This window comes from Euprymna scolopes, chromosome 3 (genome assembly GCF_053919585.1).
Source record: "Euprymna scolopes isolate OS-2025 chromosome 3, ASM5391958v1, whole genome shotgun sequence".
In the NCBI taxonomy this organism is placed as follows: Eukaryota; Metazoa; Mollusca; class Cephalopoda; order Sepiida; family Sepiolidae; genus Euprymna; species Euprymna scolopes.
In genome coordinates, this window is record NC_136484.1 from 120499562 (window position 1) to 120525695 (window position 26134).

A 26134-nucleotide genomic window follows, 5' to 3' on the forward strand; every position below is an offset into this window, starting at 1 on the left:
GGCATTGCTATTGTGTTAATATATAAATTTATAATATTTATTAATGATTGTCAAAAAAAATCAGCTCTCAAACACACATGTATGCAATATTTATCATTCAATCACAGTAGTTCCGAGCCAGGGTCTCTACCGAGACTGCGGTTCATGAATTCGTGATCTGCATAGAGCGTAAACTAACAAAAAAGAAGATGGCACTCGGTGTCTTTTTAGATATTGTTGGAGCTTTTGACAACATACCCTTCAGTAGTATGTTCAAGTTGCTACGAGAACTCAATGTACCACCAGTACTCATCCGATGGATTGAGTATATGGTGAGGCACAGAACAGTTCAAGTAGAACTACTGAGGGCAACTGTTAAAAGGGAAGTAGTTAAATGAACCCCCTAAAGTGGGATTTTATCACCTTTACTATGGAACTGTATGCTGAATCCTCTTTTAAAGTTCGGGTTTTTAAATATAAAAAAACGATACACATGATTGAACCTAAAATCTTTCCACCAACCCCCGGTACTCTAACCGTTACGCTAACATGTCATATTGGCAAAATCGCAGTAAAAATATTTATATACAAAAAAAAGTTATGCAAAATAAAAAAAGCTTTAGTCACTTATGTACTTACTCTCCTGTTTGTGAACCCACATATTTTGTTGTAACTTTTTTCTACTGAACTAATTTTCGAAATTTTTTTTTCAAAATGTAGCTAATGAGGTGTGCTATCCAACTATATAACCTATTTGAAATTTGGTTGAGAACGGAATTAGTGGTGGGGGTTTGAATGTGTCTCGATTCATTCAATTTCGGACTTAAGCATATATTCAACCACTACCGTGGTTGAATGATATATATATATATATATATATATATATATATATATGCGTGTGTTTACTTATATAATAATAAATTATATAAATACACATACGCGTATATACATATATATATATGCATATATATATATATAAATATATATAAATATTTATTATTTTTATTAATATTATTGGAATCTTTTCTTTATTCCGTGTACACATTTTTGTGAATTATTCCAAGGATTTCTGCCTTTGGATTATTATGGACCATGTTCTTCCAAATAAAGGATTTCCTGGGAGTTTACTTGTACAAATGGAAATTCTTTTAACTTTCTTGAAGATTTACATTTGGATTTTACCATCACTGGATTTTTTTATTTTCAACCAGACTATCCATTCATGTGTAATCACCTTTTTCTTCACTAATAATAACTTGTGGGACCTATGGAAATTCCACAGGGGACTCATTCATGTGTAAGATATTTTTTTGTTTTCAAGTAAGATCTTTGACTTACTTGTTGTTTCATCAAATACTTCTGAATGCAAAATCCGATCCCGCATTTTGTTAATTCCTACCCTCTGATGAGAAGGAAAGTATTTCTTCGAAACTCCGCGGATTAAGGACTATCCATTTATCTAGTGTTTCCTTTTCAGATTAAATATGTTTTTAACTCATTTCAAAGTGTTTTTTTAACATATTTTATTAACTATTTGCTCATATAATTATATATATATATGTGTGTGTGTGTGTGCGTGTGTGTGTGTGTGTGTGTGTGTGTGTGCCTATATAAGGTATATGAGGTGTTGGAGCTATAAAGCGACGACAATTCGAAATACTATTGTATATATTGTATACATATATATATATATATATATATAATGTGTATATAAATATATCCGCATATATGTGAGCGTGTGCCATAACAATTTTGAATTCGATTGAAGATAATGTTTGCTGAATTTTCGCATGAGGCAAAGAATATGACATATCAGTATTTAAGTTGTTGTCAGTTAAATATTAACCAATGTATGTTATCGAATCACAGATGATATATGCGTCATATTTCATTTTGGTTTTACATTTCAGAATAAACTTCTTTTTTAAAAAATATCTGCATCTAATCGGAGAGAGTTTTCTCTCACATAAGCCTCTTCCCTATCATTTCCTATTCATGTAATCAGAGTAAGTTTAGCATAAGTAAATTCTTTAATAATTTCGTTTCATTTAGCTATGGCTCGTATAATTTTATATCAAAGAATGTATTCAACCGGACTTCACTTTATTCTATTATAAAAACCTTAAATCCGTACAGATTACGCAAAATACTACAAGGTAACTACAACACTATTATATATACTATCATATATATAAGTACATATACATATTCATATTACATCTATAATATAAACCTGAACGGCGCTGTGTGTGTGTCTGGTCACGAATAGGCTCCTATATGGTTGACTATTATAGAAAACTGATCTCATATAATGATAGAAGATGTATCAAGACACAAGAATGGGTATGATTGATCTGGCATAATGATGATTCATACAAATTGTGGGGTCTGCGTACGCGCCTGGTCCACAAAGTATGGAAATAAAAAATTAAAAAATTAAAAAAAAAATTACAAGTGTTTTTGATATAGATGAACATAATAATACTTTGATAAGTATGTTTTAACTTAAATAGGGATGGTATAATAAAATTGTGGGGTCTGCGTTCGCGCCTGGCCTCCATAGAATGGAAATAGACACACACTTTAATGAAGACTTTTCATATCTATCTGCGTAAGTATACTTTGATAATTATGTTTCAGTTTGAAGAAATATGGTATAATAAAATTATGGGGTGTTCGTTCGCGCCTGACCTCCATAGAATAGAAACATGTCACAAAGTTTAACAAGGTGTTTTAATATAGATCCACAGAAAATTGTGATAATTGTTTCAGTGTGAACAGGTATGGTATAATAAATTATGGGATTTATCTATTTTTACTTTCATCATATTTTGCTTTGGTTTTGATACCTCGAAATTCGAAGCTATATCATTACAACCCTTCCTTTTAATAACCTATCATACTTTCATAAATCAAAGTCCATTTTCTGTAGGCTGTTTTTGAACCCAGTCATTGACGGATACTTTTACTAGTATTTATATATATATATATATATATATATGTATGCATTTATATTTTATATATATACACATGTGTATATATATGTATATATGTATACACACATACATACATATACATATATACATATATATATATATATATATATATATATATGTTTTTATTTGTGTTTGTTAGCGATAATTTCTTGAATGAATTAAAGTATATATACGAAAGTGCATTCTTACCTAAATGCGTGTTGGGAATAATTTTCCCTTTGACCAATCTGGTACCCCCTAAATTGGGAGCGGCAGATATATAATTTTTAAATTCTCCACTGACATGTGTTTCGTCGTCCACGACTCATTAGAGTGGCTTAATCTGGCGAGGTGCCGATTTCGAATCTCGCTAGATTCAGCTACTCTACGTCGCGGACGACGAAACACGTGTCAGTGGATAATTATATTTAAAAAATTATATATATATATATATATATATATATATATATATATATATATATATATATATATATATATATACTGTGGATTTTAATCTTCAATCACCACTAGAAATTTCAAAAGTATAATATAATAATATTTATCGTATGACAATGACTATAACTCCAACGTTTTAAGCAGGTTGCTATGTTAGAAGAATGTATATCGCCAAAAGAAATGTAAATCTCATTTAGATGAACAACCGTGTATTCACAAAAATCACACATCGTGAATCTGCCGAAACGGTTAGCGAATCAGTTTTACAAATTCGGTTTTATGTCAGAAATTAATATTTCTCAATAGTGATATGGAAAAAATAATTATTTAATTTTATATAGAGAAAGTATAAACATACGGATCAGTGATTTATTTGATGCAGCTATCAACACGAAGCAATTACTGATCTCTGGAATTCCAGAAGATAGCATAAAATTTCTCTCAAATGTCATTATTTGTTTCGCAAATAACGCTAATTAATTTTATGCTCAAATATTTGTTTACGATGAATTATCCCTCATATTAAAAATAGTAGTGATAGCATTGGAGACAACTCAGGTTTTTATTATTTTTTATTTTCTTCTGTAAAGTCAGAGTTCGCATTGGATTGATAGAATCCATATTTCTTTTCATTACGACTGTGATAAGTTACGCCATCTGTCGTTTTGTTTTAATATCATTTTAGTTCATATTATATTTCATATTATTATGAAATAATGTATTTTTCTACAATTTTTTTAAAAGCATGAGATAAAACTCTATATTTTATTGCATTTTAAGCTAACATAAATCTTTTTCTGATTGTGTTTTTCCTATTCCTTATCAGCTTTATAATGTGTATTTTCTGGTATGATTCTTTGGCTTTTACTAGGATACTTTAATGGCTAATCTTCATGGCGTCTGTATTTGATTCCATAAATAATATAAAAGCCAAGAACAACCTCTTCACTCAAAGATTGTCACGTAGAACATAATGAAAATGGAAAGCAATGCTCTTTTATATTTAGAGATCAGGTTATTTAGACGCATGCAAAAGGCTATACGTCAACATTATTTAATGGATAAAGAAAATTAAAATAAAAAAAAAGTTTGTGTATGAAAAATAATATTGTACACAAGTTCATAAGACGCTTCCCTACAATGCACGAGAACAGAATAAAATAATATGGCCTCTCCATTATTACAGTTGTAACAGATGTTCGGAATTTCTAAGAAAATGGCGCCTAGGCACGAATATATTTAGCGGTTGATATTTGAGCGTCTCAGATCGTGCCGATTCCAACAACGTTCGTATTTTTTTTAGATATATTTAGATTTAAATCAATTGAAATAGAAAGTAAACTGCATCATAATAATAACAAGTTTGTTTTAATAATGAAGATAGAAATCTGAATGAGGGTGATTGTAATCAAAATTCAGATAAAACGAATATACAGTATCAACTAAAACTCAACGGTAAACGGCTTTTGCGGTTAATAATGCGATTTGCAACGGTTTACCCACGAAGCCATAAAAGTCTAAGAAGAATGTTTTCAGTATTCATATTTGAAGAAACGCAAAATATTGTTGCTACTTACTGGTCACTGATAATTAACAGGATGGGAAATTCATGTGAGTAAATAGCAATAATAACACACAATAATAAAACAACAACAACAACAACAACAACAATAATAATAATAATAATAATAATAATAACAATAACAATAATAATAATAACAATAATAATAATAATAATAATAATAATAATAATAATAATAATAACTAGTGGGACCTATGGAAATTCCACAGGGGACTCATTCATGTGTAAGATATTGATGTTAGCATTCTGTAGATGTTCTGTGTAAATGGAAACGCTCTAGTATTATTGCAGTTTTTTTTGTTTGTTAAACTGCAAAAGTATTTATCTAAGCTAGCCCGGTCGTAAATTATGCTTAAATATGATATTTTAATTCTTGCAGATTTCGTTTATATTATTATAGAGTTTATGTTCTATCTATTTTTATATGTTGTAAAGTTGCGATTTATAAAAATATATAAAAACAAAATATATAGCAATATGACTGGGGTGCATTAGATTCAGTTGGAACCGAAATAAAAATTATTAAAAAAATATATGTATATATCTATATAACTTGAGTTCCATTCAGCCAAAATCGAAACCGAAACCAAACTTATGAAGAATTATTGATACAATTATTTATAAAAAATAGATGATTGAAGTGGTATCAGGTATTGTCGAAACAAAACCCCAAACTTATGAAGAATTCTTGGTAAAACTATTTTTGACAAGAAATAGAGGCTCATAAAAATTAAATGATGGATGTAAGCGTAACACACAAAAGAACACACGCTATCGTATTAATATATAGATGATAATAATAATAATAAGAAGAAGAAGAAGAAGAAGAAGAAGAACAAGAACAAGAACAAGAAGAACAACAAGAACAAGAACAAGAAGATGAAGAAGATGAATCTATATAATTATACAATAGCGTGTGTGTTATTTTCTGTGTCACGCTTACATCCGGGTCGTTTAATTGTTATATACGTTTCTTTTTTGTAATAAATAATTTTACGAAGAATTCTTCATAAATTTGATTTCGGTTTTGATTATAGCTGATGCTACTTAAGTCATCTATATTTTTTATAAATAATTTTACCAAGAATTCCTCATAAGTTTTTGTTTCGGTTTCAATTATAGCCAATATCACTCCAATAATCTATTTTTAAAAATAATTTTATCACAAATTCTTCGTGAGTCTTGGTTTCCGTTTCGATATATATATATATATATATATATATATATATATATATATATATATATATATATATATATATATATATATGGGGGGTGTAAAAGTTTGGGATTCGGTTTCGATTCAAGCTTATAAACCCAAGTCATTTGGTTTTTTTGTTTTTTTTGACATTGCAACTTTATAATATATAAAAATCGATAGACTATTAACTCCATATAATATATACGAAATCTGCAAGAATTAAAATATCATATTTAAGCGTACTACACTATCTTGAAGGAATGCTTTTGCAGTTTTAACAAAATAGCTACAATGATATCAGAGTGTCTCCATTTACGCTGAATATCTACAGAATGCCAACATCAACATATTACATATGTATGAATCCCTGTGGAATTTCAACAAGTCCCGCAAGTCTATCAATAAATACCAAAGCGTGTGCATTATTTTATCTACATTATTTTTGTTTACGAGCTGGCTACGCTGAACGCCCCTGCTAGCTTGGATAAATACTTTTGCAGATTTCACAAAATAACTACAATAATATCAAAACGTCTTCATTTACACGCAATATCGAAGAATATGACATTCAAATTCTCATACATTTTGGAAAAGTGAATACCGTGCCATACTATAGAGTTAAGAAGATAAAATAAAAAAAAACAATATTGGTTAATTCTGTTCACTCGTCAAAACCGACAGAACGGATAAAGCCGGAGCCCCTCAGTTGTAAAGCTTGACGGCTCATCATTGCAGAACAGTTATCAACTTGCGATTTTATCGAACAGGCCATAGACGATTAGGCATGGAAGTAAACCCATGAAGCAATTTTTCAGCTGACCATTTTAACTTTTACGTTACAATTAAAGTGTAGTACCTGTTCAGATACTATATTTTATCTCTTCTGCCAATGAAAGTGGAACCATTATAGATTGGAGTATTGTTTTATATTTATCTCATTTAAAGGTGCTCCTGTAAGATTTGTAATTTTTTCACATTTAAAACCGATCTTGGTTCATTTTTCACATTTAAATCCTATCTTGTATTTGATTATTTTAGGACCTTGGTAAATAAGTGTCGCCTGTGTTTTTTTTTTTCGTAAAGTAAGTTACTGTTCATATTTATTTCATTTTTTTGTGTAGCACGAAAAAAAGCAGTTTCTATAACATAAAAAAAAAATCCAACCGAAATTAAACATCCAGTAAAACAAAACCTGTATTAATTGAATTTATCACAAAGATCTGTTCTTGTTCTCGGCTTGTGTGGTGAGAACTGTGATCTCTTTTTGCATGTTTTGTCATACGCCCTCAATATTCTTGCCTTTTTAGCCATGGATCATTGATAACCAAACGCAATAATGTCTTCATACATACAAAAGTTCATGTGCTGTTGATTTATTTCTCTGCATCGTTGTTTCACTTAGACATTTTATGATTGACCGCTTGGTCTAGTTGTTAAACTAAGGAGAATGAACATGTATTAATGACTCAATGCAAACTTTTGTTGCGTTTTTCAAGGTTTTATTAGACAGAATCGACTCATGAAAGGAGAGAGACACTACATAAAAACATTATTTACTTTTTATGTTACTAATTTAAGAAATGAGCGACGTAACAAATAGAGCTTCAAAGTTACATTCAGTTTAGAATATTTCTGCATCATGTAGTGTATGTGTCTGATCGCTTAACTTCCAACTGAAAGATTGATTAGAAAACTTATGTTAGTCGTCCTGGAAAACATTACGGTACGCCATATTCTTATCGTTCGGTATTTGTTTTATTTAAAGAATTTTACATCTTGCACCTTTTTTCTTTACGTTATTTATCTCTGCGCAGCCTTCTGTTTACAACTAGGTTACCATGATATGCACTAAAAGTAACCCCAGTCAAAACTTACACTAGCTAAGCTAATCACTACTTACTGATGTAAGGCTCTTACTATGTAACAATTTTAGCTTAGTTAATACAGGATTCAGAGTTTTAAGATAGGGCACTAGTAAACTTGTGTCGGGGAGAAACGCGCATCTCTGCGAGAAAACTTTCTTTTCGGAGAAAAGTTGTCTCATTTATTGTATAACAATGTTTCTGACATATTTGTAATGAAATAATTTACGAATGCGACGATGTCAACATTTTTAGATTTGCTACTGATAAAATAAAAGTCTATGTTCAATAACACGTTCAGAGTGAGTGGTACTAAAGTAAAAAAAAAAAAAAAAAAAAAACGTGAACGTATCGGTTTCATGTCCTAAAAATATTGTACAGCGATAACAAAACTGATGTTTGTAATGTCTGATTTGTGTAATTATAACTGTTTTTTATGAATACGGAATAGTTTGCAAAGGCTTTTAACAAAGAGAGTAAAACCTTTTATAGTTTTGAGAAAGCCTTGGTGTAAAAGTTTTTTCAAATAAAATAAATAGGTAGGAAATATATACATACACTGAATATTTGCCCATGTCTGCATATAAGCTAGGTATGGTAGTAGTCGCCAGAACCTCCCCCGGGGGTAGAAGTACGTAGAAGAAACACTATTTCCATTCTATTGAGTTTATCCTTGTAGAGGAAAATCTTTCCCGGTTGCCCACAGAAACTATGAGTAAGCGCTTGAATAAAAATTCTCATAGGAACATATATTTAAATTTATGTTAATGACACTTTACACTACAATCAATTCGTCGCATCTTCAGATAATATAGTTGAACTATATTTCATGTTAAAGCCACCCTTGTTAAGTAAGAATGGTCAATAATGACGGTCAACCGTTGAACACAATCAGGGCGTACAATATCTTTTGGGTGATAAGTATTTGTTGCTTGAATCCTATACTCAAGAACGGGTTGTATCAAGGTATCTGAAGGACAAGACCCGTAAACTAAAATATGACGTCACGCATACTTGAAAAATCAAGCAAGATCTGTCGAGCAGTCAGACAGTTTATAATCAAGAACTGGTGAAAAAAGGATTGAATATATTTTTTTTAATTTTTGAAAAAGAGAAAGGTAATGAAGAGGATTTATACTTAAGTATAACTTTTTCAATATTAATTTTAAGAAATAAAGAAAACAAGAATTATTTTTAAATGCTGTGCCTTAGTCCTGCGTAAACATATAAACATGGCGACTTATCATGTATAACGTAATTGTTATTATTATAGAGTCATTGTATCTATTGATTATTTTGTTAAACTTCTATAATAGAAATTCTTACGGATTTGTTTTTAATTTGGTTTCAAATGATGTATTTTCAAATAAGTTTTCGTAATAATTATTTTATTTTATATCATTCTTCATCCACCCAGCGTTGCCGTAGCCGAGGTTGAACTCACTACACGAGTTTGTAATGTAATTCAAATCTTGTCCGTAGCTGAATACTTGATGCTTCACCAGGTCTATCAAAGGTATTTTTTATAGTGACACCATCACTAGACGAGGTGCCTATCATCGCTTAAGAGAGTCCATCTATCCTCGAGAGAAGGATAGACCGCGCCAGTTTCTTAATCTGGTATTTTCCTTCACGGTACATACAACGCCTCGCCTTCACAAATGGTCTCCCATCTGGTACTGGCCAGGATCAACGTTGCTTAATTTCAGTGAACTGGTGAAAACCGGTATGTCAACGTGATTGTGCCGTGATATATAACACGGCACAATAACGTTGACATATCATTCTAATGGGAGATTGTTGCTCTATCTTTTTATTTCACGATAAACACACGTCTTGCTGAAACCACTGTCAATAAATTTCCCCATTCTTTATCAGTGCCGAAATCAAAACGGAGAATCCATGAACAAAGCTTCTTTCTTAGAAGTGCACGCCTGTTAACTCTCTTCCATTTGCCTGTTTACCACCTGACTACAACTTGGATGTCTTCAAGTCCAACATAAACAAATTCCTGATAAACCGCCTCCTTAAGTAAGACACTTTATCAAATCTCCATTACAAACGTATACTACGATATTATTCTATTGATTACTATACACGCAATAACCCTTATCCCTGAGTGGATTCTGGGTCTTGATAAGTGGTGACTACCATGTAAAAAAAACAATTATGTCTCCTTTTCAGAACGTTGAAGTCAGGATGAAAAAAAAAGCAAATTTACAGAATTTTCCTATTTACAGTCATGCTAGTCCACAAAGTCGCTGTAAAAGCTTGCGATATCAAAGCGCTTAGCCCCAAAACTACTACGCAATGCATAACACAATGGTGATCTCATAAATTTCGTGGCGGGCCACAAATCTTAAAGATGATTGGCGTAATGGTCGGCCATCGGATGTTAACAACGATCAAGATCGTTAGTACAAAGCCAATCCACGCACAGCTCGTCGAGAACTTGCTTCTGAATTAGACGTAACGAATGTTAGATTCCCAGCCACTTGAAAGAGATTGAAAAGCCAAATAGTTTGTAGAAATGTGTGCCGAACGAATTGAACGACAACCGTTAAGAGTCATTTTTCTTTATTTTAGACAACAAGAACGACCTGTTTCTTGACTGGGTTGTGACTTGTGAGGAAATGTATTCTTTTGAAGCTACTTGGAGAGACGCTCGACGATACTTCCCGGAAGAAGTTGCACCAAAATAACGTAAAGCTGACTGGTGGTCTTCGACCGGTCTCATCACTACAATTTTTGAATGCAGGTCAAACCATTACAGCGGGAAGTACTGTCAACAAATTAGTGAAATGCATCAGACACTTGGATAATAACACCCAGCATTAGTTTACAGAAAAGCCCCAATTCTCATCCCAACAATGCCTAACCGCACGTTCCTAAACCGATCCGGAAGAAGCTTAACGAATTCGGCTACAAAAATCTTCGTTATCGCCCATATCTTCTAGACCTCTCACCTACCGACTACAACTATTTCATCTGAAAAACTTTATGTATAGGAAATGCTTAAAAAACCTAAGCGATATCAAAAAGCCTTTATCGCCATCAGAACGCAATATTTTTACGTTACTCCCATAATTACATTGGCATCAATACACTATTTTGCGTTGGCTTCCGATGGTGCTAATTTCAATCAATAAATTTTTGTTTGAGCCGAGATATGTTCATCTGAATTTTAAAGTTAGGAACCGCAAGAACTTTCAAGTCAACCTGATATAAGAGACTAAATATACGGCCAGGTGTGAGTTTGATGAAAGTGTCTCTTGAAGAACTAGGTTCGAACTTCGTATACATATGTTTGAAGTGTGTGTCGCTAGCCACTTTGCCATTCTAATTGAACGCGGAGTCACCTAGATGAGATTTAATTACGCATTCAGTTTGAAATGTGTTCCTACTCACTGACATTAGAAAAGATTACCGAAAAAAAAAACGTAAAATATAATGTCATAATCTATGTAGATATTATGACTAAGATGAGAATAATATTCCAAAATATGTAGGTAAAGTTAAGTCAAATGCAGTTTTTGAAGGCGAACAGAAGGCTTTTTTCTCTCATTGTCATTACAGCAAAATTGAAAGAAAATTTTAATTTTTATGATTAATCCACTTTCTGCTTGATCCCCCCTTATGATGCTAAATAATTTGCAGATGACCAACACAGTTTTCTTGAGATGTTGGTATTATTCGACCGGGGGTATAATCCTGCTATTCCAAGTTATTAGGCACACTCTAATTAACACGTCAAAATTGTCAATTTCAAAACGGCAAATAACATTAATATCTATACCTGTTTTATCTATTATATGTCACTACCATTAAAATTAGTTCCGTCGCGAAAATTTTGCAGGTAAAGGTTTTGCTTGTAATGATTAAATTCCAAGTTTGGTATTATTTATTTCTTTTATTTACTAATAAACTCTTTTAAATATATCTTGGAGGTTTACCCTGTTACGTTTTTTTTAGATGTAAACAATATATGTCGTTTATAACTTATAAGCTGGTATTCAAAGAAAACGCAATTTCATTAAGACAATAACAATTTGTTTGTGGTGTATCTTTTTTATTGTGAGGAAAGTATACCCCGCTGGATATTTTTTAGGTGGCTATTTTGGACGAAATTTATCTTTTAAATTTTGGAGGGGGTGGCGAATACTAACGTAGTTGTCTCGCCATTATTCGCAAAAATAGGAAATGTGCACCTAGTCCGACGTCATATTGATGAAAATGTTATCTTAAAATTCTTCGAAATAGACTCTGTTTTCGCTTTTGTTTCAAATAGATTAAACTGGTAAAAATTCTCTTCGTCACTCCCTTTCTTTCTCCTATAATGAAACAGTTCGTAGAATTTATACTTTCTTACTGCCATTCCTAAAACTTACACACACACTATATATATATATATATATATATATATATATATATATATATATATATATATATATGTATTGTGAGTTTTGTGATATACATCTTTGTAGTCTTACAATAACATATTAAATATTTAAGGGCATTGAAATTCAAAATGAGATAATAATAATAATAATAATAATAATAATAATAATAATAATAATAATAAGTAAATATTGTTATTATTATTAGTAGTAGTAGTATTAACGATAATAATAATGATGATGAAATATTATTATTAATAATAATATTATTGTTATTATTATGATTATTACTATTAATAATAATAATAATATCATTATTATTATTAACAATAATAATAATAATAATAATAATAATAATAATAATAATAATAATAATAATAATAATAATAATAATAAATATTCTGTCTCTATTCCAACCTTGGTAAGGCTCATTCGTACTCAAATTCCAGAGACGACAATAATTAATCGCTAACAAGAATCAATAATAAACGGCTATTGTGACAATATAGTTCTATTTGAGGCGCTCTAGGAAAACGTTTTATTAAAATTTCAGGGAGGACAACGATGTTGGCAGTAAGAAAGTATAAAATAATGACGCATGCAAAAACTTGTTCTAAGTAAGCGGCACTTTTTCGGAATATTTCACGTTTTTGTTTTGTAACAATCAATAAACATACTCAGGAAGTGAATGTCGAAGATAAATTCATAGATGGAAATATTTTACATCATGTATATTAATTGCAAAAAGATTTTAAAAACAGAAATATGCACAACTAAAGTAGTTTGCCTTCGGAGCTAGTGCATAAAAACTGAGATCGACAGAGATTATGCTATTTTGTTTAACGCTTTTAAAGTCAGGCTTATATTCTTTTCTGTTCTAGGGTGTCAATCTCCCCAGATATTTCTTTGCAACTTTTTGAAGAGGAAGCATTTTATTGCTAATAGTCTTAGGTGTTTCTATTAAGGACGCCAGAAAATTTTTATTCCGTCTGCAGTGTTCACTTTTTCAAATCCTACTTTGCTGACCTTTTGTATAATTTTCCTGCCCATTTAAGGGAGACAAATTAATTTACCCAGGATATAGTATCGTATTCGTAATAGAACAACGCGACCCACATGAAAAAGAAAAAAAAGGATACTGCCTAGTTGAGATGACACGTAAAAACTATTTACCATGAATAGCGCACTACACCCGAACCATGATATGGACCGACCAATTTGTAAAACGTAAATAAGAAGAGGATTTGTAAATATTGAGTGCGGAAAATGTGCTAAAAATACTAGAATTATCTTTATTTCTATTATTATATTAAATGAACTTTATTTCTACTATTATATTAAATGAATTTTGTCTGTATGTATGTGTGTGTAGGTTCGTACCCTATTTACTCGAAAACGGCTGCGCCGATTTTTAAGAGATTCCCTCTGGGATTGAATGAGATAGGTGGAAATATATACTAGCAGAAGGCCCGGGTCGGCTGGCAATGAATTAGATAAGTGGAAATATATGCTAGCAGGAGACTTGGTGTCGTCCGGGATTGAATGAGAGCGGTGGAAAATATACTATCAGAAGATCTGTTGTCGCCCGAGATTAGGACAGGATAGGTGGAAATATATACTAGGGGAAGACTCTGCATCACTCGGAATTGAAGTAGATAGGTGAAAATATATAATAGCAGAAGACCCAGTGTTGCAAGAGATTGAATGAGATATCTGGAAATATATAGTAGCAGAAGACCCGGCGTTGCCCGGGATTAAATGAGATAGGTAGATATATACTAGCAGAAACCCCGGCGTCGTTTAGGATTCATCCAATAGGTGAAAATATATACTAGAAGAAGACGCGAGGTCGCCCGGGATTGAATGAGGAAGGTTTACATATATATATATATATATATATATATATATATATATATATATACTAGCAGAAGACTCGGGGTCGCCCGGGATTAAATGAAATAGGTAGAAATTTATAGTAGCTTCAACAAAAAAACAAAATATGAAAAAATATGCAAGGTGGAGAATGCATGTGAATGACTACAGATATCGCTGGTAAAGACATAACAACAGAACGGATACATATATTGACAAATAAAATTGCTACTGACAATAGCACAAAACAACACCATTAGAATAAACTGCATAAAGTCCTGATAGATATGCTCTATGCTTTTGGAAAAAAAAAACAATGTTCTGATAAAAAATCGAAAAATTAAACTACATTATAAATGAATTCAGTGATCGAATCATAGAGAAACACACTCGAGAAAATATTGGAAATTACGACAAGCGGAGAAAACCTTTCAAATAAGAAAGCGAGGCCTGTTTATACAATAAAACCAATACTTTTAAGAGCACCGACATTAGTTTTCTTAAATCTGGAATGTTGCTGTGAAATAAAGACACCATACAAAAAAAAAGCATAATTATAAGGCAGAGACAGACAAAATCGCTATTTGTATGAAAATTCTAGTGAGAAGTTGAATTCACATTGTGTTTCTAACATTGTTAAGATATTTCTAAACAATACAAATTTGTGGAATATTCATGTTTTCATATCTAAAATTTTACCAACAACAAAGGCATCGAAATGTTCACGAAATGTTTCCACCATCAGGTACGCCTTTTGCATAAACAAATATAAACACAATATTATTGATAATACTTACCCTTTTGATTCCCAAAATTTATAATAATACGTTTATTTGCTTAGGAGTAAATCTTATATATAGAAATATATAAACATTTATGTTTCCCTAACTATGTATAAATAAAACAGGAGTTGATGGTGGTTCAGTGGTTAACGACATGGCCTAAAGTTCGAATTCAATGCGTTCCACAAAAATCACATTCACTTAAACTGTTGGTAACCTTAATGTAATCTCTTTCGTAAGTACTTGATGTCTTTCTAGAAATAATTGAAACCAGAGAAATGTCAGGGACACCAATGCTTACAAAAGAATATTCGGATTCATATAGTATGATGATAAGGAGATGAATAGGATTGTTAAAGTGAATTCCTCACTTTTGTACTAAGTTGTTCACATCAAAACGGCGAGGGAATATTGCGGTAAAATATTGATTAATGTATGAGGACGATTTTCTATTTTTTATGTGTTCTATTAGAAATTGTAGTGAACGCATAGATTTACGCATTCTATTATTCGTTGTTGATATTCAAGTTAAATTGTGTTTCGGGGAATTATATGGAATCGCTCCTCTTTTTATTTGATATTTTTATTCTGTAGGTTACAAATAACGAAAAAAATATTAGATCCAATTTCCATTTTCTTAGAATGGATATAAAGATATAAAAAGAAAACTTGAAAATATGTAGGTGATAACAGGATGAATTGAAAATTGAAAAGTATTACAACAAAAAAAAAAAGAAATAATATGCCTTAATAGGTTTTCGTATTCAGCAGAGTAAGTTTGATCAGATCCCGTTTGTTTCATAAATCATCTAACACACAAATATATGTGTGCATATGTGTGTGTGGGGGGGGGGGTTATAGTTCCCTGCACAAAAAAACATTTCGTGGTTCACTGAGCTGAGATTTTCGGCCTCACAAACCTGAAAATTTAATATAAGTTAATGCTGAAGCTAAAGAGAGTCAGATATATTTATAGCTCTATCTAACAGTATTTGATTAAAAAAAATCTTTCAATATATACGGAGAAAATACATACGCATAATATATTCCGTGATCATATAATAATGTGATAAGATATATCAATATCTACGTGCGTACTTAAACCATGATAATGTTACGTGCTTGTGTCGTCGCATATTGCATTTATTAATGATGGGAAATAGGAATGCAGATAACTAAGTAAAGGATTATAAAAGACTGGGGTTAACATATAAATAATTTGTCACTACATTGACGGTTTCCGGTTTTGTCAATCATCACTTCAAGTTCTTATTGGATTATTATCTAAACGTTCTTCAGATATGAGCCGCAGTTGAAAATGTGATTACTTATTGAGATCAATGTTTTCCGAAGTTCGTTTGTGGCGGCGTATTGTTAATCTGTGTTAAATTGAAAGAACCTGTATCTTTATTTGCAAACACTTTAGGCGGGGTTTTAATGCATATGTATTTATTTCAGGACATACTATGATAAATGAAAAGAGTATGCAAAATGTACAATATGCCAATGTTGACCAATAATGTCCTGAGTGATTAAATGCATGTAGAACTCATATATCATGATAAGAACAGCAAAACTATCGTTTAATATATGTATATGTGTGTATGTGTGTGCATTTATACATGTATATAGATATATATGCATATACGTGCAAAGATATATATATATATATATATGTATATATATATATGTACATATATACTTGTATATATATATAAATGTACAAACATACTTATATATGTATGTCGATATATGCACCTATGTATAAGGCAGGTAATTTCATATATTGGTATATATTTATATAGACCATTCATTCTTATCCTAATTTACTGATAATGATACTTTGTGTGATAAAAGTGCATGAGTATGAAAGATATAGCACACTAGCAGTTCAGCTCGCTGTGCTAGGGCCCTATGTACTATTCATAAGTTGACTTACGTGTGAATACACTTCATGTAAGATATCAAATGTTTAAACCAAAATTTGTCTGAGTAATTTTGTAGAGACCACACGGGCAATTTTTCTTACCTTTGACCCTAATTTTGACCCCTTAATATTTATTATTTTGGTCTAAAATTAAAATACAAAGTTTTGCCCATGCCCAATTAACATACATCTAAAATTTCCAGTCTTTAGACCCAAAATTGGCGGAGGTATTTGGTAGAATATGCAAAGGTCAACTCTTTCAACTTTGACTTTTGGGAACCAAATTTTTCCCCCAAAACTGATTAAAATGTTTGCCGCATTAAAATACTTGCCGCATGTCTGAATACCCGTTATGTATGAATTTAAAACGTTTAGACGCAAAATTGACAAAAGTAGTTGGTTAGACACCGCAAAGGTTAAATCTTTTGACCTTTGACCCCTTGGCAGCTCAAATCTTCGGCCCAAACCGATATTAAAGCTTTTCCCTATCTCTGAATAAACTGTATATAACATTTCCAACGTTTAGACCAGAAAAATGGCTGAGTAATTTGGCAGAGAATGCAGAGATCAATTTTTTTTCGTAGACTCCAATTTTCACCCCATTACATTTAGTTTTGGGGGCTCAAATAAAATTAAAAAGGTTGATTCACATCCAAGTAACCTACATTTAACATTTTAAGTGTTTAGACCCAAAACAGGCGGATGGGTTTGGTAGAGTTTTCAAAGGTCAAATCGTTTAACTTTGACCTCTTGAAAGCCAAATTTCTGGCCGAAAATAATTTAAAAAATGTTCCCAAATCTCAATACCCCATATGTCAAATCTCGATTCTGTAGACCGAAAATTGAGTTATTTGGTATGGAAATGTACACAGACACACACAAAAAATTTTATATATAGATATCTAGTTTTATTTAACTCCATTAAACGGTGGTCAAAGAGCCTCTATGTTATAATGATGATGCCTTCGATATTTGTTAATTTTAATAATATGTATTAAACATGAACTGATAACTTCAACTTTAGTGAAATTATGTCTTAAATTTGAACTTCGCAAAAAGGTAAAAGAGAAGCGGTAGGAATCTGTTCTATTCGATGGAAGTAATAGTTGGGAATTCGTGTATATATATATATATATATATATATATATAATCATAGACACTATCAATTAATTCCTATCTAATAAGCAAACCAAATAAATACAGACTCTTAAATATTAAACCAGCAACATCTATTTTGAACATACCTATCAATGCGTCATCCTAACCTCGCATTATTAACTACACCCGCTTATTTATTTATCCTTTATTTGTTTATTTATTTATCTACCCTAACTTTACTTTACTTATTAAGTATAAATATACACATTATATATATATATATTTGTGTGTATATTTTATTTTTATTAATAGGTATATTTAAATAATTGTATATACGTATATATGGGTACATGTGTGTATGCACATATGTATGTATGTGTATGTACATCTACGTCTTACTGGAGATCCTTACATGTATCTTCATATGTATATGTATGTGCACGTGCGAGCATGATTGGGTCTTTATATATATATATATATATATATATCCTTATGTGTGTTTGTATATGTTTCTATGTGCGCGTGTATGAATGTATGTGCTCATGGGTCGTGTGTATATATATGAATGTATATTGTCATATCTATACCTATGTGCACATGTATGCGTTTGCCTACATCTGGGTGTTACTATCTGTATATATATATATATATATATATATATATATATATATATATATATATGTGTGTGTATCTATGGGTAGGCATGGCTGAACGTATATATACACCTATAGCTATATTTGAGTTTATACGCATGTGTTTTTATGTATGTATATGCCTGTATCCACAATACATTTAATACTGAAAATAAAGTTAAACACAACCACTGCCCGAAGCACCATGTTAAGAGCCCACCCCATATATATATGAATTTAAGGGAACTACAAGCACCTCTGGCTAATTATAACTTAACGACCACTCTCATAATCTTTTACCTTTCAACCTTTATACCCCTTTTTATCTCTCAATTCATTATTTTATTCTATCTCTAATCCTATTTTCATCCCTACTTTTACCTAGATCCCTATAACTTTTTAGACATTATAACTTAATCCCTATCCAATAAACAAAGCAAATCAATACAGAACCCTAAACATTAAGCCAACAAGATGTATTTTTAACATATCTTACAGGGCGTCTACCTAACTTCGCATTATTAACTACACCCATGTATTTATTTATCCTAACTTTACTTTATTTACTTTGTAGAAATATACCCATGTCTGTATGTATATATATATATATGTATATTTATATTTTTATAAATATGTATATTTATGTAATTGTATATACGTGTATATGGGTACATGTGTGTATGTATGTATTTATGTATGTATGTCATGTACATCTACTTCTTACTAGAGATCTATATCTCCACGTATATCTATATGTGTAGGTGTGTATATATATATGTGTCTATGTATATATGTGAGTATGTATATGTGTATAGGAGTTGTGCGTATGTGTGTTTATGTCTCCATATAGATGCATGTATGTCTGCATATACATTGTTTATATATATGTGTATGTGTGTATGTGTCTGTATATGGATTTATAGAAATGTACATACATATGTGTATTTATGTATGCGTATTTGCGCGTGCGTTAGCGTATGTATTAATGCGTAACTACCTAACAACAACTCATTGTCAACTGAAATGAACAAGTCGACTTTTTTTTTAAATGGAATCTTTCACTTGTCAAACACGTGACATCTACACAAAGGCTTTCTCTCTCTCTCTTCCTCTCTTTCTCTCTCTCTCTCATCTACTTCATATACCTGGCTGAACAAGCAAAAAGCAGTCCTCCTCCCCCTCCTCTACTTACGCCATTTCTTTTTTCTTTGCAATGCTCTCTCCACCTTCCCCTCCTTATATCTATATATCTCAACCCACGCCTATCTGCATCTGCTTCCCCCCAAACACAATACAATCTAATGTATTTTAATCTTCAAAACTGAAATATTGTCGATACTCGTTCCTTTCCCCTTATTATTTCCTACCCCCATTTTATCTCGAATTTCTTCTAAAACCCTTCTTCAAAATACTAACAACCATTTCAGTAAGGTTTGACGAGGCTATTGGATCGTAAACATGGTCCAACATCTGAAACATATGTAACCAAACAGATAAAACGGTAATAAAAAATAAAACACATATTTGCTTTGCAATAGTATTGAGCACTCTATTCAGTTTTTACTAATTACCAGTTTTACCATATATATGTATATATATATATGTATATATATGCATATATATATATATATATATATATATAAAATGTGACATTTTTTCTTCCAATATAAAATATTTTATAAATGTAGCTGCTTTTTGTATGAATTATAAAAATTATATATTATGAAAATTAATAAACTTTTGATAACTTTATTCGATATAATCGCACTATATAAATGTATTTTGTACTTACGTTCTGATTAAAATATCTCGAAAACATAAGAAATCGATACGTACCACGCCAACAATAAAGATATCATTATACATTATAAAATTAAAATGATAAAACACCATTGTTTACAATAACTTTTTTGTTACTTACACCATAGTTATATTTATTGTTATATAGCAGATCAATTATATTTAAAGAATGTGTTTCTGACAATAATTTTAAAAAAAACCTGAATGCTATATTAGATGTACAGATATTGTATTTATTAGTATATCATATTGGACCCAATACATAGTAATAATTATAAAAGTTTTAAAAAGGACTCATGCGCCACCCTAGAGAACTGAAATTAATTGATATTAAAGTATATTTTCGGGATAAACATAGCATTAATAAAGTTCGTGAATATAAAAATATTCGATAGAAAAAAAATATATATATATTAGTTTAAAATATTCCCATACTAAAAACGCATGACTATAGCCGATTTCCAAAAGTGCCAACATGCTCGTAAATGGCATTCGTTATCCGAACAAGAAAATTGTTTAAACATATTTCTACGTGCCAGATTGCATAGGATACATTCTTTTATGTGGCATCTAGAATAATTTTAATGGTAAATTTAAGATGCTGCGTTTAATATTCTATAACAGAAAAAAATTAATGTTCTTGAAGATGTTTTTGATGAATATTTTTGGTAATTTTAAAAGACATTGCGAAATATCTTTCAAACTATTTTAAATTCTTACATTTTGTAAAGTATTTGAAACATTTCCTTCTTTTCTAAAAAGACGCTTTTCTGTATTGAGATATTAATTTATTTCTCGCAATAGTATTATTGACTATTTTAGTTTAATATTCTTGAGAAATAAACAAAAAATATGTTCATTTTTAATAACTGTGTTTGTTTTCTTATATATATATATATATATATATATATATATATATATATATATCACAATTTGAATTAACTATAGGAATATTACGTTTTTTTTAATTTGGGCGAATTTCTTACTTAATACTAAGAAAAATTAAATGTAAAAGAAGTATTTACATGAAGGTTGAAGGTTATATTCTCAGTGTGGGCGATGGAAAAATACAATTGCAATTTACTTAAGACTTTTATCCAATCATAGCTGACCAAACGATATCATGCTACCCCTTGTAGTAAATAAAAGGTTCCCTTCGAAAATCCGTATAAATTCCGGAATTTGATAGAAACGTTCCCGAGTTCCACAAGATACACCTGTAAAAAGGTCGGAGTTTAGATGGATCGAAACGTTGTGAAAATAACACTAGGTGGGAATAGTAATGCAATAAATGCAAATATTACGAATATAGAATTTGGAGCTGCGAATGATCAGGACTCAATAACGTTTCGTATAAATACCAACTTTGCTAATTTTCTCGAATTTCGCATACCTTTTCCCATTTTAATCGTCGTTAAGCGTCGTTTCTATCTTTTATTTTAATTAATTGCCATCTGCCTCTCATTTTTCTTGAATTCTATTTTGTATTGGGTATGCTAATCGGTTAACATCTTTTTATTGTAATCATGTACTACAAACTCTTCAAATACACTGCTTAGTATTAAATGTGACATTTTGAAAGAAAAAATTACATCGATTTCAAAGTTGATGATAATTAATATGGAATAGCATGTGTGTCGCGTTCAAACCTCTTTTACACAAATTTCATTGGATAGAACATTAATTCTCAAACTGTCTCGAAAAAGTCTGTTTATTTTTTAAATAATTGAACGTGCTGGTGTCGAAATAAATAGCGACGCATTCCGCCGCTCCAATGCATGGCCGATTCTAATGATTATTTAAACGCCATATTTGGCTGAAGTTTGTAACTTCTACCCGTTTTATGTCAGGAGTATTTTCCTCTTATTATAAGAATCGAGGAGAACAACATCAACAGGATGAATCACATTAGTAAATTATTAGTTATTGATAAACAATAAATGTGTTGTTGGGTAAGTTTATTCGAGAATATGCCTTTTCAAGTGTTATGTTCATATCGCTTTAATCACAATTAAAAGTGCGAATCACTTTTTTAAATTTTCAAGTACAGAACTACACGAGCATGATTGGTGCGAGACACAAAATCGAAGCTGTGTCTCTTCACACTCACTGATGGATGAGTTAATAAAATGTGTATGATCATCGTGATAATTTATTATATTATTTGTATTTTCCCAGACAAATCTTCACATCCTGATAAGTTATATGTAGTACGATTCTGCATAAAAGATAACAAAGTTTACTGTGTCCAATAATCAGATAATTATTGTCAAAGAAGATCTCTGGCGTAACGGATACAGAACACGGCAAGATTCAGTCCTACGTGACATTATGTAGGTTGAAAGTTCACTCCTGTTTGAAGGCGAGAGAATGAATATGATTTTTAATTTTTTAGACTTATAACCAGTCATGGCTAACGGTACGAAGCATGCTATTTCCATAGATTTAAATAAGGTGTCCTGTGTGAAATTCCTTGGTGATCGCCAGGTTCAGCAGAAATATTCCACAAGATACAGCTTACGAAGGTTGGAAGATATATCAGTGAAACAATGCAGATGGGAACAGTCGTTTTAAATAATTCAATAAAAATACAAAATTTCTAAAACCTCAAACATATATTTACACAGAAACATTTCCTATTAGAAAATTATCAGCATGTAAGAGTAATTAAACCAATTTTTATTACTCTTTTTTTACATGGAGGTCACCACTTATAAAGGCCAATGAACCACTCGGGGATAACGGGTATTTTCTGAACAGTAATCAATGGGATAGTATCGTAGTAATAGTTAGTATTGGGGATTTGATAAGGTGCCATTGCTTAAGAGGGCGGTTCATCAGGAATTCATCAGGAATTTGTTTGTACTGGATTTGAAGACTTCCAAATTGAATTCGGGTGGAGAAACAGGCAAGCGGCAGAGAGTTCCACAACCGTGCAGTTCTAAGAAAGAAGCTTTATTCATGGAATCTACGTTTGGATTTAGGCACGGATAAAGAGTGGGGAAAATTATTGATAGTGGTTTCAGCTATTCGGGTGTTTTTCATGAAAGATTGCCGGGGGGGGGCAGAAACTGGAGTTCATACGAGTATACCACTATCAGCCGGTCACTTAGGTGTGACCGACAGACGTGTTATAGTAAATGTCTTAAAGCGGTCTCATGAAGATATGAAGATGGGCCAGTCATTAGGGTCTGTGTAGTAAGAAGAAAATCATACCTGAGATGTTGGATCTGGGTGTGGCTCCTTTCTTTTCTCAAGATGATCTCTTCACCCTGGTGGCATTCTGGTGGGGATCTTCATCTCTTTGTCCTCAGGGCCGCCTTTCGACTTTAGGTATTTATGAAGGCATTCATGGCAGACACAAAAAAAACGACACACGACACAATTGTAATATACATAAGGTATAACTAACTATTTTATTTTACATTAGAGATACAATATATATTACAAAAAAAACAATTTACAATTAATTGTTTTTACAATTAAAACTGGATAATAGGCTTTTCGAAGCTAACTAACCTACCCTAACTAGTGTTGAGGGAGGGGGTGCCCCCCTCATTTATGGAGGGACAAAATATGCGTCCTCACATCATGATGGTCGTGCAGGAAAAAGACAGAAAGATAGCAAGGGAATTATGGGAAGGGATTTCTTTGTATCTCTACGCTCATGGGCAAATTACCACCCGTCCATGCTGCAGAGTGTGTTAGAAACAGTGGCACAAGGAAATAGTGCCACACGAGCACTTGCCATAGAAATAACGATAAAACAGAGACAGGCTCGCAACGTCTCTTCTGTGGGAGAGAAGTTGCAGGGAAGAGAAAGGGGCATCCTCTACCAAGCCACGAAGTCTATGCTGTACTCTGTCAAGGCAGGATAGGCTGTTTTACGCAGCTCCTGCCCAGATGTGGCAGCAGTACTCCATCCTTGGACGTAATTGGCTTTTATATAGATAGATCGCTTACAGATTAAAAAGAATAATTTTACAATGAAATATTTTACAAGAGAAGATAATAAAATTTTAGCAAATAATTTTGTTAAATCATATTTATTATATTCTGGATATTTCACTGGTAAATTATTCAGCTTCAGATCGAATTGTCCACTGTTCAAGCCCGGGTGTAGCTCCCCATTTTATTTTAATGATTTTAAATTAATTTACGATAACAGAAGTACCATTTAACATTGCCGCAAATACTTTCTTCGTCTGCATATTAAAAGACTAAGCTTTAATCAGAAGATACTTTTTGCAGGACACCATCGTCAGGCGGAGCATCAGCTGACTTGATAATGTAAACAAACATCAGACGAAATTTGATGCACGATATTATTATTATCATGTTTTAATTGTTTTTTTAACAATTAGTCCACCGAGCAAATTATTCCTCGTAATATATAATAATCAATACAGGATTGATTCCATAATAATTATTGCGCAATCTGTATAAATTAAAATATCATATTAAAGCGTATTATTCGACCTTGCAACTCTGCACTGCCAGGTTGTATATATATATATATATATATATATATATATATATATATATATATATATATATATATATATATATATATATATATTTAGCTGTCCAATATTAGTATCTATGTTGGTTCAACAACTAACACATTGTCGCGAAGATTGTCTCTCCACCTCTCTGACTCTAGCTCCATATCACAATATTTGAAGGGACATAGCTGCCAACATTCGGAATTTCGAAGAATTATGGTAGAAAATACAAGAGTATTGCAGAGTGAGAGAAATGTAAATAGGCTAAGAATACTCGAAGCATTGTACATTAAAACAAAGAAGCCTCAAATAAATAGTATTGATTATGAGTGCAGCCGGAACATTTTGAAATGTTTAGGATAAATGTTTAATAATGTATATATGCGTTTGTATATATATAAATCTGTTTAATATATGCAAAAAAAAAATTCGCCCACTTGTAACAAATTACCACGTGACTAGGAAAAATATACAAGTAAATTTAAAAACACAATCCCTACATTTATTTCTTCAATATGCCTGAGGATGATAGAAGTACTTCTGTCGAAAGCGCTCGCGATTATGGATCCAACATATACAATTTCGAGAAAAACACAAACAGGACTATTCGGAGATTGGAGAAGATAAAAAGGAAAATTGTAAAACAGAATAATTCCGTGCTATTCAATAATATTTGTCTAAATGAGAAAATGCTGCCTAAATATACACAATATATATATATATATATATATATATATATATAGTCATCCACATACAGCACTGTTTCGCAGCTCATCAGTGCGGCTAGACAGGCAACTACTTCAAGCCAGGATTGAAACCCGACCGTTTATACGGCAGTCAAGGCTTCTAACCATTACGCTATTGGCGGCTGCTTGAACGAGTAGTGAGTTTAACGATGTTTTGATATCGTCCGAAATACCTCCGCTCGATTTGTTTACACAAAGAGCGTCGCTTATATGCTAATGGTAATTCGTTTTTCACTTCTCAATATGCTCAACTCAAGGTGAGGAGCACTATAGTCATCCACATACAGCACTGTTTCGCTGTTTCACAGCTCATCAGTGCGGCT